At 59.0% G+C, this 12871-nt stretch overlaps 1 protein-coding gene and 1 long non-coding RNA gene across 6 annotated transcripts in view; one reads left to right on the top strand and one right to left on the bottom strand.

The window, feature by feature from the left end:
• Window positions 1-3815: 3815 nt before the first annotated feature.
• On the bottom strand, window positions 3816-8520 carry LOC128312374 (uncharacterized). The gene is made up of 3 exons (XR_008291592.1): window positions 8131-8520; window positions 7661-7816; window positions 3816-4669 (listed from the first exon to the last, which is right to left on the bottom strand). It is a non-coding gene; the product is annotated as an uncharacterized LOC128312374 (long non-coding RNA).
• A 4-nt stretch (window positions 8521-8524) lies between these two features.
• Window positions 8525-12871, top strand: part of TBX5 (T-box transcription factor 5) — a 48698-nt gene continuing 44351 nt past the window's right edge. For 2 of the 5 annotated variants that reach the window (XM_027043894.2, XM_053205847.1), the window contains exon 1: window positions 10575-11217. The gene's annotated coding sequence lies outside the window, so the exon portion shown is untranslated. Of the gene's footprint in view, window positions 8898-10574; window positions 11218-11244; window positions 12486-12871 lie in introns of those variants that run through there. The other 3 variants (XM_027043895.2, XM_027043897.2, XM_015068588.3) reach the window with 3 other exon arrangements.

Here is a 12871-nt window from a genome sequence, read left to right as displayed (position 1 = left end):
GGTAGGCTCGTGCAAGGCCTTAAATATATGAGGAGTTGGTGTTTTATCCTCAGACTTTCTTTTAATGTTTATTTGTTTTTGAGAGAGAGAGCGAGAGCGTGCGTGTGCAAGTGGAGAGGGGCAGAGAGAAGGGGGGGGCGCGGACAGAGGATCTGAAGTGGGCTCCCCGCCGCCTGCTTCAAGACCTGCCCGTCCTTCCTCCTCCGGAACTGGTGACCGCAGCTTGGGTGGGGCTGTTGGATCAAGGGCTCCCTCCAGTGGAGCCTCCCCAGGCCTCGGAGAATGATCCATGGTGGTGCCCACCCAAGTATGTCTTCCGGCCGGGGGTGGGGGGCAGCCTCTGAGTGCTCCCGTTTTCAAGACTGAGACCGACCGCAGAAGAGGAGACGCAAGGGTCCAGGCTGCCGGGCGGGGAAAGCGGGGTGGGCTGTGGACGTGGGGACCGGGAGCGGAGGTAAAATGCGTCTGTGGGTGAGAGCGGGCGCGCCCCGGCCCCGCGGGCTGGTGTGTGTGACTCAGGGGGGGAAGGACTGCCATCGCACGTGTGGTTTCTGGGCACGACCGTGGGCCCCGTTTGCCGTCGTACGTGCGGCTGAGTTCACGTCCGCGCAGGGGCAGACGTGCACTCGCGGGGGGGGGGGGTGGTGGGTGACCGACCACGAGCATGTGTGTGTGCGTGGCAACGAGCGGGAGACTGGGCCTGTGTGACGGAACAGGCGTGTGTGTGTGCGTGTGAGATGGAACCGGTGAGGATGTGCACGTGAATGTGTGATGGCAGATATGACGAGGGCCATGTGTGCGACCGTCGCTGGCCCCAGGTGCGAGGCGGTTGGCTCTGCCCGCCGTGATCGTGTGTGTGTGTGTGTGTGTGTGTGTGTGTGTGTGTGTGTGCTGTGAGTGACTCCCAAGTGGCCGGGCCTGGGACACCTTACGTGTGACCTCTTGAAGACTGCATACCCTGCCAGTGAGTGGCATCACTGAGGGGCCAGGCCACTGGGCTTGGGGGAAAGCTGAATCCCCCCCGGGCACCATGGAGCAGAAGTGGCTTTTAGGGCCAGAAACTACGTTTAGGGCTGGTGGGGGATGGGGCCATTAGAAGGCCTGGCTCAGAAGCCCGGGTGAGCGCTGTGCTCCTGCCCCAGGCCCCCAGGCCCCCAGGCCCCCAGGCCCCCAGGCCCGGGAGGGTTTGGGCAAGCCACCCTGCCACCCTTCCAGTCCGCCCCGGTGTCCTCAGGGCTATGCCCGGTTCCCAGGAAACGCCTGTGGGATTTGCTTCCAAATATAGACTCTGGTGGCCCAGCCACCTTGTGGCCGGGCCCCTCTGGCCTCCTGACGGAACTTCAGCTGCCTTCCAGGGGGCCCAGGCCCGCAGGCCTCCACTTAGAGCTGTTGGTAAAAATAATAATCATAAAAGTGGTCAATAAAAACGGAGGGGAGCTGAACGTCGCCTGGGTTATGGGCCCGGGACACCACTTGACCCATCGTGATGTTTGACACAACAGCAGAGAGATACACACGCTTTCTCCTCAAGTGACACACGGTCGTGCAGAGAGACTGGAGGGTGACGTCCTATTCAGTCACACGGAGGGAGACACGCAGCCCATGCCCCCAGGTGGACCCCCGAACCTCCAGCTTTGCTCCAGGAGGTGGAGCCTGGGAAGGGGGTCGGGAATTCAGGAGGATCCGTCCTGGGTCCTGGCTGTCCTGGCCGGTGCTCAGATTCAGGTGCTCTGGGGTCAGGCCCTCACTCCTGGGTCCTGGGCACTCACCAAGATGCACCAGGAGCCCGCAAATGGGGCCCCTGGGAAAGCTGTTGGTGGCGAGGACCTGGCCTCTGAGTGGTCTGGGAGGAACTGGGAACGACCCAGTCTGTCTGCCGGCATCCTGGGGTGGGGGAGACAGGGGGGTCTGGAGAGGTGGCAATCTCCCAGACAGCAAATTGTGCAGGGGGGCGGGAAGACTCAGTCCCTGGACGGCCAAGGGGCCGGCAGGTGCCAGGTGGAGGAAACTGAAGAGTGACAGCTGGAGAGTGGGGACCCCTTGAGCCTCCCTTTGGGGCGCTCCTCTCAGGCTTTGGCTCTCCAAGTCCCTACCTTCTAGAGAAGTCCTTCCCTTCCTAACTTGCAGCAGCCAGCGCTGCACCAGGGGCTTGCCTGGGAGGAGTGGGCACAGGGGCAAGCAGGTGGCAAGAAGAAGGAGGAAAAGCGAAAGGCCACCTCTGGGGAGGCCTCAGGACTGACATCAGGTCTTGGGGTCTGGGATCTGGAGCCCCTGAAAGGGCTTGGGACCTTCCTGAGACCCGCCGGTGGGACCCCAGAGGTGCGGGACTCTGTGGACGCCCAGAGGTGCAGCGGGGAAGATGCATAGAGGGAAGGGAGGGCTGAGCGTCTGGGAGGGGAACCCAGGCACCTGCAGTCCCTGCGCCCTTGCCTTCGAGGGGCGCCCTTGGCCGCCCCGGACTCACGGGCGCCGCTTTGTGTGCACTGGGGAAGTGACTGGGGTTCCCTTTCGGGCTCCAGCTGAAAGCACAGAGCCTAGACACTGGCGAGGAGCTGAGTGCATTTCGGCAAAGGCTGTGTGACCCGAGCAAGCCTTCACCCTCTCTGAACCTAATTCTTCGTTTTCGTTTTTTTTTTTTTTTTAAACGAAGTCGTGCTCAGCTCTTCCCCTCCCCACTCCCCCATTTCCCGCGCACCCCTATTTCCCTCCAGTGGGTCCTGGCTTGAGGCTATGGGGCCACGGTCTGGGGACAGAACAGGACGGAGAACAGAATGCTGAGGTTTAAGGAGGAGACTGTCCGCACCTCTACGTGCTCTCTCTTCCACCCTGCTCAGTTCTGGGGAATCTGGGTCTGATGCCCACACAGACCCTCTTCTGCTTCCTCCGAGGGAGGGAGGAGAGAGGGTGGAGACGTGCCGGAGATCAGAGCCATTACCCCAAAGGCTAAGCCTTCCGCAGCCGCCTTAGTTTGACTGAATGTGTTTTCAGATGCGTCAAAATGCTCCCACAATGTAACGGGCCTCCTCCCTTCCCCCTGTCTCGTAAGAGAGTTGCTCCCGGCTTCTGGAGTCACACTGCCTGGGTTCAAATCCCACCAGAGGGACGCTGTGGCCAGACCCCCAGGAGTCACCTCCTCACTGAGCTTTTCAGAGATAATGTGTGAATGAAACCACCTTACGACAGCTCCTGGCCTGCTGTAAATGTTAGCTACTGTCAACACCTCAAATGCTAGATTTTTGAGCCTCAAATACCCACATTTTTCTCATCGTGGCTACGGGACAGGGGCGGGGGGGGGGACTCGAGCAGGACTTTTATGAAAATATTAACACAAGATGCTGGAGAGGAAAGAGAGGCAGCCGCCTGGGGCTCAGCCTGGAAAGGGGCGGATGGGGGCACTGACGAGCCAGCCAGGAACTTTGGGGGACATTAGATGCCCCCCCGTGGAAGCTGAGAGACAGGAGTTAAGTTTTGTCTTTCCTGACCAGCCTGGGGACGGGTGGCGTCCCCTGCAGAGAGCGAACCAAGAAGGGAGGACCCCAGAGGAGGAGTCACCGAGACCCAAACCCACGGCCCTAGGTCTCAGCCCGCCCCCCCCCCCCCACAGGCCTACAGTGCTTCTCCTTGAGGCCTTCTCTCCCCCTCTAGCTCCCTCCATGGCCTCCAAGCCGGTCAGTGCCCTGGATCTTTCTCGGAGCTTGCTGCCTGAAAAATGGAGCCGGAAAAGTCGCCTGTATCGTGCACTGCCCACCCCCAGAAGAAAGATGGGTATTTCCCGCTGCAGGTTCAAGCAGAAAGCAATGCAGGCCAACGTGCTATTTTAATGTTGTTTATATTACACCCACAATGGAAAATGTTCCCTCTAAAAGGAGTATAATGTATTCTTTCTCTCAGTAAGGCCTTGCCCACACGAAAGCCACAAATTTCTAGTTCCTGACTTTCCTCCTTCCACTGAGACGTTAATCCAGGCAGGCGAAAGGGGTGGTGTGCATGTATGCGGGGAGCCTCGAAAGCAGAGATCGGGGTGAATAGTATATGTGAAGAGACAGAGACTCAGCACTCCTGGTCGCTGACCCGGTCCCAGGTCACTGGCTGAAAATCTGGGCTTGCGGGCTTGGGCGAAAGCATCCCTGTACGCACCCCTCGGAGGTCACTGTCGTCAACTCCAAGTGGGGGCTTTTGCTCCAGACCTGGGCCCACCCGCAAAGACGGCACTAAATCTCGATTTTCTCCTCCGTTTCCAAAAGGGGGTGGTTTTTCAATCCCTGCCGTGTTGAATCTGTGGAGGAGGCTCCGGAAAGCCAAGAGCCCCAGAGTGATGGGTGGGAGAAGAACCTCGAAGACCTCGGAGCGTCCAGATGGTACTGCGGGTGCCCCATTGTTGAGAGTGTTGGACGGGACTCCTGGGTCGCCATGGCGACCAGGAAGACAAGCCCACCCCCCCCCCAAAACGGTCGCCAGGAAGTTTTCTTTGCCACCAACCTCTCTCTGTTGCACCCCACGAAAGCCGTGGTCAGTTTCACCCCAGGGTTTTCCGGGTGTGATGGCGCGGCAGCAGCTAGGCATCTGGAGGCCCCTGCTTCCGGATCCTTCTGTTGAGGCTGCCCCCAAAGACCAGAAACCCAGCACCAGGAGGCCAGGGGGGACCCGCTGCGGCGCTCAAGGCCCGGGGCTGAAAGGGAAGAAAAATTAGAGGTCTTGACCAAGCAATCGTTTTGGTGACGGATCCTTCCAGTTTGGGGTCTGGCCCCCCCTTGTCACCCCGCACCCCCACACGCGTCCCTTCACCTCCTCAAGGTCATTACTAGAGTTTTCACTCGCAGCTCCCCGGCGGCGCGGCGTGGCTGCTCTGTCCTTCACCCCCACCTCCCCTGCACCGGGTGCCGAGCTCCTCCCGGGGCTGGGGCCTGTGGCCGCTGCCCTGGCAAGTTTCTCGGCCAAAGAGAGAAGCAAGGGATGTGAGGTGTCGCCATGCAGATGATCAAACTGGCTGTTCCAGGGTCAGTAAAACAACGGTTTAGGTTCTCTTGACCCAGGTAGGTCCAAGTCTGAAAGCCGGGTCAAGACCTCAGGGATTTCCAAAATCACTGGCCTGGCTCATTTTGGCTCTAAAGTCAATGTTGCCTAATCACTGGCTTGACTAGGAGGTACTAGCTGAACTTTCTTAAAGGGGTGTGTGTGTGGGGGGGTGTTAGGGTCCCAACTACTATCTCCTTTGTTTGCTTTGCGGCTCCGAGTTCTGCCTCTGCAGCGTAGACAGGAACCATGCCCCTTCCCCCTTAAAGAAAGTGCTTTATGAAACATCAGACTGAGTCCTCTCGGCGTGGACGTCTTGCTCTGTGAGGCCCGGGCTGGCTGGAAGGAGGCCCACGGGCAGCCAGCACCGGAGCCGTGGTTTCGTCTCTGGTTTTGAATCCGGCCCTTTGAGCAAGCTTAACACGTGTGGATTTAATTTCCCTTTCTTTCTCGCTTTCTTTTCTCCCCCCCCCCCTTGTGAGGGAACAAGAAAAATAGTCTGCCTTGTCGACAGCACGACACCGTTCCCTTTGCCAAAGAAAATTTGTCTTTCCAGAGCCCTGGAGAGCAGCGGGTTCCCAAGTTTCCACAGCACCCTCCGGTTGAGGGAGGGGGGTATCCAGACAGGCTCCCCGCCAGACCTGGAGGTATTAGCCCGAGTCTCTATCTTACTGGGTCAGAGCCCTGGAATTTAGTATATATTTCCCCCATGGCTTTTGGGGCTGTGGGCACATGCTGACTGCACGGGGTGGGGTGGGGGGCTTTCTACAGGTTCTAGGCTGCAGGGACAGATGGAGTTCTCAGGCGCAGTGCAGCCCATTGGGGTAAGAGGGGGTTCCAGGCCCCCCTCAGTTCGAGACTCACCCTTCTCCTCCACTGAAGACTGCTTAAATTGGAGGGGCCAGAACAAGATGCCCCTTTTACACCCCAATCACCTTCTCTGCTCCTTGGGAGCTTGCGAATCTCTAGCATCGAGATCTCACCTTCTAGATCTCATTTTATTGCCCTGATGGGGTGGGGCAGGGGGCTTCATCCGCCAAATTTGGGGGAGCGGTGGTGGGGGGGGAATGTTTCCAAAGCACAGGGAAGAACAGCCTGGATAAGAGCAGTGGCAGTAATAATTCTCGGTGAAAATATTGGAGGAGAATATGGGATATTAAAATAATAGCCATAGCCAGTATGCTCCCCAGATGCTTCCGGTCAGAAGGGAAGAAAGGCAGGAATGGGCTAAAACACGGGGAAGGGAGATACCGCGAGGTCCTGGAAAAAATACAGCAGAGCCAGATTTAACTAGGCGAGAGGGGAAATGACCCCCTGAGAAAACGAGGGAATTTCTCCCCTGTAGACCGACTGCCTTTTTTGCAAAATGAGTCGGCCCAACTTTGGTTTGTCGTTATCTGTCGTTGCTGGAATCCTTCCTCATTTTCCCAGCCTTTTCTGCTCTTCTCCCTCCTGTTTTGACTCCGGTAGAGACGAGACCCGAGTCAGGCGGGGACGCGTTGGAAAAAAAAGCGGAAAAGATGGTGTCTTCGTAAGCCAGGTCATTTTTTTGAGAGGAAAGAGACGGTGGTCTGTCTTTCCTTCAGAAACACTCAACTTTCCTAAAACAGGCAGGAGCGAGAAAAGAGCAACAGCGGTCTCCCCTTGTTGGTTTTGTTTCGGGCTTTTTTTTTTTTTTAAGTGGGACCCTCTACTCCTCTACCCACGGTGATATTAAAAACAGGGCCAGAAGTTTGCAAAATTGAGGAAAATGCATTTGGCGGGGTGGGCGCGGGGGGCGGTGGAGACCGTGCTGGGAGCAGGTCGAGGAAAGCGCGGATCCTCCCGAAGAGGGAAGGGAGGCTGCTTGGGGCGGCTGCTCTTTGGAACTTAACCGCCCAACGACCGGGGGAAAGAATGGAGATGCTCACAACTGGGGGAGGTCTTTAGTGTATGCGGTCCGCGCTCCGGGCCTCCCCAGTGTCTGGGACAGCGGGTCCCGGAAGCCGCGGCTGCGGGATCCTTTGCGAGCGCGTCCGAGGGGCTGCGGGGACCCGCGCCGGGAACGCGGGGGAAGGGAGCCACAAGGAAAGGAGCTCTCGCCCAGCTCAGAGCTTCGCCTTCTCCTCCCAGCTCCGGCGGGGCCCAGGCCTCCGTTTCCGGCCCATCTAAGCCTGGAGATCAAATGGGAACCCATCCGCAGGCCTCGGGCGAAGGGTTTCGGCTTGCACTCTGGGCAACTGGGAGCAAACGCTTCGCCCCCAAGGGCCTCGGACTGGGGAAAAGATAATAGCTAGTAATCTGGGAAACGAAAGAGAATCTGGGGGAAGTCACTGCGGCCTGGCCCAGAGGAGAGACGCGGGTCCTGCTGGCTGGATACAGCAGAGTCTGCGGCCCGGCCGGCCCCGGGCGCCCGCGTCCAGCGCTGGAAACCACTGCCCGTTCTCCCCGCGGGCCTGACCTTAGCTCCCGGGGCCGCTCGGTCAGCTGCGTTCCTGACTTTTCGCTGCCGCTCCAGCCCCAGACGGACCGGACCTGGAGACAGGCCGCGCTTCGGAAAGCCAGGGGGGCTAGGGGCCAGCGAAACGCGGGATGGAACCCCCGAAGCTGGGGGCAAGGCCAGATCCCGACATCCGCTTCCCTCTGGGCCCCTTGGCGGGGAGCTTACCCTTGCGGAAGGCCCGACGCTCGCTCGCTCGCTCCCGGGCAGGCCTAGCTCTTCCCTCGGCGCCGCCGGGGGCGTCTACGCAGTACGTTTCCCAACTGCACCCAGCGCGTTTCCAGCTGCGCGCGAAAGCTCGAGCGCATATCCCTCCACGGGGCGCTTAGGGGTTATGCCCATTGAGGAGACCAAGAATAATGATAATCGTTATTCCAGAACAAGACAGAGCGCCTCACCCTTTGCAGGCCCGGTCGCTGTACTTTTTCTGTGCAGAAATCACCCCCTCTACCCCGACCCCTGCACCTACTCGCACCCCGCCCCCGCCGGGCCGCGCTGGGAAGAGTTGCGTCCCCGGACCCGGCTAGAGGTGCTCCCGCAGAATGGACTTTTTCTCAGTAAGATACATTGCGGACGACCCTCTTTCTTCCCTCCAACGCCCTGGTCTCATTTCCCCCGCGCGATAACCCGGTAATTACTTGTATGCAGGTCTGCGAGCAGGCACTGAGTTATCGCGTCCCAAACATAACCAGCTAGAGCGGCGCCTGGATATTCGTTTGCCGAGAGCTCCTCCTCGGAAAAAAATAATTTTTAAATAATAAGAGGACTCTCGTGCCTCCTCCAAGGGACTTCGTTCCACCTCGGAACAATTTGATTTCTTCCCAATCGTGGGCTGAGATTGGCTCCCACCTCCCTTCGCCAAGAGCCCCCCTCCCCCTCCCTAAGAAAATCGATCTCGGTTCTATTTGTGCCTGATGTTCGCCACCCCCATTTCCCCCAGAGAGCGCTGGGTTTGTTTATTTCTTTATTTATTCCCGCGGCCCAGGCGTCTGGGACTTGTGGCTGCTCAGACCGGGGGCTGATAGGCGAAGACGGACAGAAATTAACCTCCCGCCGCTGCCCCCCAGTCGAGCGTGACAGCGCGCGCGGGCCGGTTGCGTGACTCGTGACGTCTCCAAGTCCTATAGGTGCAGCGGCTGGTGAGATAGTCCGTATCGCCTGGTTGCCTCTTTATTTTATTGGGGTATGCCTGGTAATAAATAGTAATATTTAATTTGTCGAAGACCACAAACCAGCCTCGAGCTGGGAGGTACCTAGTACTCTTGACAGACGCTGGAAGAAGGCTTGGCCTAAAAGGGGTCTCTTTTGGGGGTCCTTTGCAAAGTCTTCACCTGAACCCCCCCACTCCCCAGCAAGGCGCCACTGCTGGCTTCTGCGCTGGAAAGAAGAGGTGGGATTTTTGGAGGTGAGTGTCTCCTTGGACAGCTATGGGGGGGGGGTAGGTTTCTCTCAGCACCTGACCTGCCTCCGGCCCCCTGCCTTCCCGCCCCAACTCAGCCATGCTGAACCCCCCTCCCAGAGATGCTGTTTTTCACTGTGGAAATGAGAATGCACTCTTTGCATTTCGCCTTGGAGTGTCACCTGGCAAGAACAGATTCCCTTTGGAGGTTTCAAAATCCCAGTTTCTCTTGGTGGCCAGCACAAACTGCACTTCACCGACTAAGTGAGTCTGGCTAGGCAGTTACTTGGGGGAGTTCAGATTTGCCCTCCCGGGAGGGGCCTCCGAATTATTTATGGGAAATTCTTTTATCCGCAAATCTCTGAGAATTTAAAGGGATTGGAGAGGTCTTTCTAGATTTCCCCTTCCTTTTGCCAGAGATGCGGAGATTTAGGCTCATCCTGAAACCACGTTTGTTTTCCATCTTTGGCCAGGGGTCCCCTCCTTAGCAAGCCCAAAGTCCTCTGAGCTGACATTTTGGAAGGGTGAGGGTGTGTTTATAAATAAATAAACCGCCTTGGTGAAAGGTTGTTTGCAAACAAACCTGGAAGGCGGAGTGAGAACCGTAGCAAATGCTGGGCTTGGTCCTTCTCTCCCCCCCCACCCAACCCCTTGTAGCCCCACTTTTAGGGATGGACAGTCCACTTTGTAATCTGGCAACGATGTGTTACGCCCAGATGGCCGCTGATCTCTCCAGGGCATTTCTCCCCTCTCAGTGCCTTTCCCCAGACCTTGGCCTGCAGGCCCAAGTCTCGAACCAGAGCCCCCAGAAAAGAATAAGGCGAGGGGGTACAGGAGACGAGGGTGGGAAACTAAGGGAACCCTGACATTTATTCGGAGCCTCAATGGTTGGTGCTCCAGACTGGGTCTGCTCAGGCTAAGACCTGCTCGCTGTGTTTACGCTTCTATTGACCTCTTCAACCCTCAAAATAATACATTTCAGAGACGGGGAGGGCAGGGAGAGGGGCCCAGTGGAGATGAAAACCCCAGCCAGTCTCCAATGACTGTTTGATTATTTTAATAAAACTGGGTACTGCCGCGCGCGTACATCTCCAGCCCGGGAGGTCTGGTGGCCTCGGGGGTGGGAGCCCCAGGCAATTTCTTGGCATCTTTGATCTCAGTCCCCATCCCCAATGCACCTTCACCCTGCCTTCACCCTGGAGTCGCTGAGAGCCCGGGTGGTGAGTGGGGAGGGGGAGAGATGTCAGGGCGGCCGTCGGCGGCCAGCCGGGCCAGGCGGGGTCATGCAGCTCTGTCTTGAGGTCAGCGTTGGAGGGAGAACGCGGGCCAGGCTTCAGAGGAGGCGCAAGGCGTGTGTGTGTGTGTGTGTGTGTGTGTGTGTGCGCGCGCGCGCGTGCAGCGTAGCGTTCAGACTCCGTTCTCTGCACAGCCGTGTCACCGAGATTACTTCCCGGGCAGAAGCCGACCGGGTTTGCGATGATTTGTGCAGGATTTTTTTGCAGCCACCGAGCCGAGCTCAGAGAAGCAGAGATGGATGGAGGTTGGGAAGGGGGTGGAGAGGAGGGGTGATCTCGAGGTCTGGGTTTGAGACTAGTGCTGTGATTTGAGTGTTCGGGAAATCTAGTGGAAAAGGTGGTTGGGGGAGGGAGTGGGAAGAGAGAGGGAGGGAGGGAGGGGGAGAGAGAGAGAGGGTGGGGGGGCGGGAAAGAGGCAGAGGCAGGCTGCATGCAATGGGAGCTAGTTGGATAGGCAATTTCAGTACTTTGTAAGCATCAAGGCAGCCCAACGTCACTGAGCTCAGCTGAGTCGGCTTGTATTTCTGAGAGAGAGAGAGAGAGAGAGAGAGAGAGAGAGAGAGAGGGAGAGAGGCCCTTTTTCTTTGGATTCCAGAACTTTAACCCTGAAAGCGGCGCTCAGAAAGGACCTTGGCCATTCCCAACTTCCCAGCTCCCTCCGGTCTCCCAACTCTCCCTCCCGAGGGGTGCAAGTGAGCAGGGGGCCCTGAGGTTCTTCCCTCGAGGGTGCTCCCGGAGGCTGCCGCTTGCGTTCCTTGGAGCCCTTCTGGCGCCGGACAACTTGGAAGTCTTTAGGGAGAGCGAGCGAGCGCAAAGCGGAGGAGGTGTGTGCTGGAGGTGGGCAGGCTCCAGCGGTGGCCGATCCTTTGTAGGCAGCGGTAGCCGCTAGTCTGGGCGAGCCGTCCCCGGCATAGACCCCCCACCCCCCACCCCCCACCCGGAGCCACCATGCCCGCGCCCCCGCCTCGCCGCCAGCTTCCCTGCTAGGAGCAAGAAGGGATGTGGTGAATGCACCGGCTTCACCGAGCGAGGTAACCGTCCCTGCAGATGGCCCGGGAGGCTCGGGAGGGAGCCCGCCGGCCGCGCGGGCTCCGGGAGGCGCGAAACGGCGGCGGGACTCCGCCCCGCCCGGGACTGCGCCGAGCCCGGCGTTGCGGGGGATGTGGCGCGGCCCGGAGCTCCCCGGCGCGTGGAGCCAGGCGGGGAGGCGCGCGGCCCGGCGAGCGGCGGGGAGGTTTGCAGGACGCGCGGCCTGGTTCTGTCACAGCGCATCTAGCTTGCCTCCGCCAGCCCCGAGCTGCCGCCGACCGCGACCGGGGCGCGCGAGGGGACGGTCCCGGCGGCCCCCGGCGGAAGGCAGCGCACGTGGGCGACGCCAGCCCCGCGTTCTTTTGTTGCCAGCCGGCCGCGGGGCTCCCATCACCGCCTCGCCCAAGCCCCAAGGGTGTGGTGAGGGAAGCTGCTGGGGAGTCGGGCCTCACGAGCCGTCCTCGTCGGCCGCACTCCGGGTCTCCGGCCACCGCAGACCTGGGTGGGACCCAGCCTTTCGCTTCAGCGGCTGCGAAGCTTTGGGGGGGGGCATCCTTGGCGCCCCCTTCCCAGTGCAGCCCGGTGTAGGGGGAGGAGATCCCTACTTGGAAACGTGGAGGAGATTGGAAAGCGATCAGAGCGGGGAGGCAGGCTCATCCGGGCTTGAACAGTTCTGCAGCTGTTCCTTTACGTGCTTGCAACCCCGGCCGTTCTCCCCGTTGCGTCGGACCTCCGAGTTGGATCCAGCGCCTGCCGCCCAGGATTTGTCCGGGACCCATTTTGTCCTCCTGGGCCCGAGCTTGGGCCTGCATTTCCAGCGAGCCAGGCCCGGCTGAAGCTCGGAGAAACTCCCCTCGGCCTGGCTGCTCGTCAAAATGCCCGTCTGGGCCGGAGAGCCGAGAAAGCCTGGAGATCGCGCAGCCCCGGCGGCCTGCACAGCGCTGGCCTGCCGCGCCCAGCAGCGCGCCTCCCTCCCCACTGCTGCGCGGCCGCTCTCCTGCCTTTTCTGTTCGGCTACTTTTAATTTTTACCGTTGCTGAAGGTGGGGGGAAAGGGGAGGACTCTTACTGTCAAGGGACTTTTCATTTTAAGGCCTGTAACTGATAAAGGATGAACGCGAATTGTCCTTGGGGCTGGGTCTCTTGATCTGCGTATCTTTCCCCCTCTAGGTTCTTGGTTTTGCAAGAGGCGGGTTACTGTAGACGTTTTGCCTGCTGCAGGAGAATATGCCTCCTGTGACTTTTAATACACAGAGCCGTGATGTCCTTCTGTAAGTCTGACGGAGAAAAACAGTTCTCCAAAGGACACTAGGTTTTTGTTTTGTTTTTGGTTCGTGCCCAATGGCTTCCAAAAATACCCAGGCCTTATCTTTATTGGCCCTTCCAGAAGTCCAGACAAATTTGACGGGCAGCTGGCTTATCGTGGGGGAGCCTGCGCAGGGGAGATGCGAGCCTCGCCGCCTCCTCTCAGCCTGACTCGGGTCTTTTGCAAGAGGTTGTGCGTGGTCATAGAGTAATAACAACGATAATAATAACGGGACCTTCCACAGCCTTCTTCAGCTGAGAACGGAGGTGCTGGAAGCTGGACACTGGGGCCCAGCTGCGCCCTCCTGTCACTAGAATTGTACTTCCAATCTCTCTCTCTCCCTCTCTCTCT

Source organism: Acinonyx jubatus, chromosome D3 (assembly GCF_027475565.1).
Source record: "Acinonyx jubatus isolate Ajub_Pintada_27869175 chromosome D3, VMU_Ajub_asm_v1.0, whole genome shotgun sequence".
Lineage (NCBI taxonomy): Eukaryota > Metazoa > Chordata > Mammalia > Carnivora > Felidae > Acinonyx > Acinonyx jubatus.
Note: the sequence above shows the minus strand (reverse complement) of the source record. Positions and strands in the feature narration are given on the sequence as shown.